The following is a 5,159-nucleotide window of genomic DNA, read 5'->3' as shown; positions in this document are numbered from 1 at the left end:
TTACCCATAATAAATGGGATTTAAGTAACTAACTATTTTAAAATTAGATAAAAGGGTATTTTACCCATAAAGTAAATGTACCACAACAACGGTTCTCCAACCGATGTGTGCCCCATTACACCCTCCCCCATCAGACTGTTGACACCGAGTGACAACATTCGCTTCATTTCCTCTTTGAGGTTGGAACCTAAACAGCTAACCGTTTGGTTGTGTTTTCCATTCCTTTGTCTAATGACAATCAAGCGTGAGTCACAGACTCTGAGCACATTCCTCGACGATGAGGGAATGGTGGACTTTGAAAGTCACTCTCAATCAGAGGAGGAGGAAAAAGAGCAGCGTTCGCTCACGCCTCCTCCTCCGGACGAACGTCGGCGAGCCCCGAATCCGTTCCCAGAACGTGGTGCCGCTGATGTCTTAACTGCATTGAGCAGGACACAGGACCCTGAGTCCAATATCATTACGAATCCGCTCGATGAAGAGCAAGAGCAGATAATCCTCATCGAGGAAAGAGCTCGTCGTCGAGCTGCCGAAATAGCGAAAGCTAAGGCTCATAGTGAATATAGATTCACTCCGCTTAGTGCGGACGAGCGTCACAAAGAGATAGCGGGTCATAGCTTGGCCATCTGGATCTCTGGTGACCCGGCGAGGACGCCGGAGGAGATCGCTGCTCGCGACGCTCTTCATGTGCAATACCTTACGCCGAAGGTAATGAAACGAAGTCAGTATCTGACGCGTTTACGTGATCAAGCCCGTGGGCTTCGGTGACCTCCATGAGGGAGATTACGATCGTTTTATTTCCAAACGAAACAAGAACTGAAAACGAAGTCTCATTTGAGAAATGGGTTCACCGGGCCCGCAAACTCCGTAATATCTGGAATATCAGAGAGTCTGCGGATAGAGGTGATGTTCGTTTGGAACGGAAGCTTCGCTTCGACTTCGCTAAGCTTAAGGCCAAAGGCCAGTTACGTTCGGCATTTATGCTACAAAACGATGAAAGGCCTAGCCAATATTTCAGTGCTTCGGTTGACCGTGCAACCAAGGATCGAAGCCGCACTGAGGCTTAGGAATACCTAATCCCACGTTTAGTGGTGGGAAGCGTCGTTTGACGCGAGTTGACCCTGAGCTTAGCGCTCAAAAACGTCAACGGCGTACGGGCAATCTTGCCGAAGAGGTACCTCGAACTCCCAAGAGTTTTCAGAAGAGGGGTACCCTAGCCACTTCACCAGATACTAGTATTGACCCTCACGACGACGTCGCTTTAAAAGTTTCTCCACATGAAACTGAAAATTCCCCCGCGCATCAAGGAGCGCGGGAGGTGGCCGAAATTTCAGCGGAAGAATTTGACGCTTAACGGCACGAGGTGCAACTTCTTCGTGAGGTCCTTGCTCGGTAGAGCTCTTTTGAGGCGTTTCGGGACCGTCTTTCGACGCTGGAGCGTCAGCAGCCTCGTTTAGAGGGCCAGCTGGATATCCTGGTGAGGATGCAGCAATCGGCGGCACGACCGCTTGTCTCGGCGCAAGCGCCTTGAAGTCCACGTGGGAAGGGTCCCGATATGGCTTAAGCAAGCCAACGTAAAGCACTGGGTGTGTACGCAGCGTGCTGGGAAGGTTTAGCGTATAAGCTAGGCCCTTCTTGGCCACGACCGTAAATGATCCAAAAAAGCGCGGGCGCAATTTGGTCTTGAAGACCGCGGAACCAAGTTGGTAGGTAGGTATTTAGCGTTTAGTAAAACTCGGTCTCCGACCATATAAGAATTATTACAGTTTCTGCCTTTGGCATCCGCTTTTTCTTTTTGTTTGTCTTGGCTATCAGCCATCGTGTCACGTACATGTCTTAAGACACTAAATCGCGCCGCGAGTAACTCGCTAACTTGTTTCCGAACGGTAACAAGGCTGATATCAGCAAGCCTATCGGCCAATTCTCCCCCACCAAGCCCTGAACCATGCAGTGGTATCGTTAACAGAACGCGCGGGTGTGTAAGACCGTTAATATAAAATGGAGTATAGGCTGTAGAGGCATGAACAGCGTTATTTAACGCAAATTCTACTGGGAGCATTGAGCTCCAGCGCTTTGGTGTCTGAGCACACACGCTGCGTAAAACGTCTTCAATGACGCGATTGACACGTTCGGTTTGACCATCGGTCTGCGGATGGTCCGCAGTGGACATATCCAATCTGGTGCCAAGCACTCGGAAAATTGATTTTCAGAATTTACCCGTGAAACAGGGATCCCAATCAGAGACAATTGCCACTGGCAAACCATGTTGTCGAAACACGCGATCGATAAACAGCCTTGCTGTACGTCTCCATCAATGGAATCCGGCACGGCCGCTAAGTGAGCCATTTTGCTCAAACGGTCAACAAAGACCACTATACCGGAGTTACTGCTGAATCTTTCGGCAGCCCGAAAACAAAATCCATACTAATGGACTCCCAGCAACCTATGGGGACGGGAAGACTCGCCAGTGGCGCAGCAGCATGTGCCGAGGGTTGAACCCGTTGGCACGTTTCGCATGTGCGAACATACGTGCTGACCCATTTATAAAGTTTGGCCACCAATAACTCTGGCTGATAGAGCCGTAGGTCTTTTCTCTACCGAGATAACCACCAAGTACAGTATCGTGTGCCTCATAGAGGATCCGGTACTTTAAATCCTCATCATGAGGAACAACGACACGCGGAGGGTCCGCGATGTCTGTGCAATAGAGCAATAGGTCGTTATCGATAGAAAATCGATGTAACCTTGCACGCAAACGTGCCGGTAATTTAATACCCGAATCCGAGTTCTTTAAGGCTCGTAGCAGAGCTACACACTGTTCATCCTTGGCGTAAGCCGAACGGATTAATTCAGGAATAGGTGACGAGATAGTCGTTAAATGAGAAACCTCAAAATCCGGCTTGCGTGATAACGCATCGGCCAAAGCATTTTGCTTGCCGGGTTTATACTTCACCTCGAAGTTGTATTCCGCAAAAAAAGAAAGTCATCGGGCCATTCTCTGTGAGAGATGGGGCGACTTAGTCGCCGTGTGTAACGACGCATGATCTGTATAAATCACAAACAGTTTAGAGCCGAGCAGATGAACTCTGAATTTGACGAGAGCATACTTAATAGCAAGTAACTCTTTGTCATGAACTGGGTAGTTCTTTTCCGCAGCTTTAAGCTGTCTAGACTAGAACGCAATAACACGTTCATGCCCATCAACATCTGTTTGTAACAGAGCACTGCCAATGGCAAATTCGAAGCGTTACAGACGACACTGAAAGGCCAATTTGGATTTGGTAGTGCCAGGACGGGCCATGGACAAGACTATCCTGAACTGCTTGAAAAGCATTACTTTCTGTGCTAGTCCAGCACCATTCTGTATCCTTTTCAAGGAGATTAGATAATGGCCTAGCCATATCAGCGTAATTTTCGCTATATTTGTGTCAATAATTGGCGAGACGCAACCACTTACGGAAGTCCTTTTCGTTTTCAAAAAACCGGCCAATCTAATATGGTTTTTACCTTAGTGAGATCCGCTCTGAGGCCTCGCTTCTCAATGAAGCACCCTAAGTAAGAAATTTCTTCTGCGCCAAAAATGCATTTAGATGCATTGGCATACAATTTATTTGTGCGCATACACTCGGACCCTGCTCGCAAATGGTCTAAATGGTTTTCAATGTCCGACCGACCCTGCTCCGCACGATTATGGACAAAAATGTCATCAAAATAAGTCTGTGCATAACCTCGATGAGGGCGGAACAGTTGCGTTACTAGACGATGAAATGTTGCCGGGGCGCTGGAAAGCCCCAGTGGCATAACCAACCACCCTCATAACATACCCCTTGGGGTGCTTAACACTGTAAGCGGGATATCGGTGGCTCGGACGAGCACTTGATAGTAACCATCGACTAAGTCAAGTGCACTGTCCATTGTACATCCCACCATATTGTTCTGAAGAACATCATTTCTAGGTTTGGGGGTTAGTGCTGGTATAGTGGCAACATTAAGCTTATAATAAGCATGTACAATGCGCCATTACCATTTGGCTTTTTGACACAAAATGTCGGTGTCAAATGGGGAGAATTTCTCCCTCTTTCCCCTCAAATGTCTTCACATTGACAGCTGGAGGGCGAGCCTTCGGCTTTGAATCAGGTACCGAGATGTATTGGGTTGGCATAGATGCCTTTAAATGGTCTTGTACCTCGCTGATAAAGGAGGTTTCATATTGCATGAAGGCTTCCAGCCTTGCATGCAGGACCTCTGGTCCCTGGGATATAATGAACTCCACATGTTCAAACCCCAAAAAATGTTTGAGCTTGTCGTAAGCTGCTCGTTGCGCCTCTGAAAGTTCTGGAATCTCTTCCATTTCAGTGAAAATTCGTCTTGTTAAGACTCAGGCGTAGATTGACTACGAGTGCTACCAGATGTAGCGGAGCTACCTCGCTCCTAAAGTCAGAGGAAGACTTTTAGACTCAAAAAGTCTCTTAGTTCTATAGAACTAATAGTTTTAACAACTCAGGGAGTCATACAAGCTAATAAAGCTTAATAAATCCTAGTTCAAGGGATTCAGGCGTTCGTAGAACCAAGTGGCAACTAGTGCCCATGAGTATATACCTTAGAAAGGCTTTATCTCTTACAGATCAATGCGCAAGACTCAGAGCGGCAATTAACGCTTTTAAGATCAAAATGGGAACTGCACTGTATTTAATTATTTAAATCTAAAAAACTTAACCTAGCTAATTTAAGATAGATTTCGGCCGCTAGATTTATATCTGGCGGCGACCACGTTTGTTACCCATAATAAATGGATTTAGGTAAGTACTATTTAAGAATAGGATAAAAGGGTATTTTACCCATAAAGTAAATGTACCAAAACAACAGTTTGTCAACCGATGTGTGCCCCATTACATGTTTAAGGTAAAGTTGTAACTACATATGTAAGAACTGATAGGTCAATATGTATGTTTAATTGAGTGCTTGTACCGTGTAGAGGATAATTAGTTAGTACTTCATCGACAACATTGTAGCTCAGTGGGCAAGTTGTATCATCTCTTATCCAAAATGGTCACGGGTTTGATCCCGTAAATATTGTAAGTCGAAGCCTTTAGGGCATCAATGTATGGTGTTTATCAGCGCTATCCTGGTAATATTGATGCAATAACACATTAGCTGGGATT

Source organism: Bremia lactucae, linkage group LG1, assembly GCF_004359215.1.
Source record: "Bremia lactucae strain SF5 linkage group LG1, whole genome shotgun sequence".
NCBI lineage: Eukaryota > Oomycota > Peronosporomycetes > Peronosporales > Peronosporaceae > Bremia > Bremia lactucae.
This window is presented reverse-complemented; position numbering follows the sequence as displayed.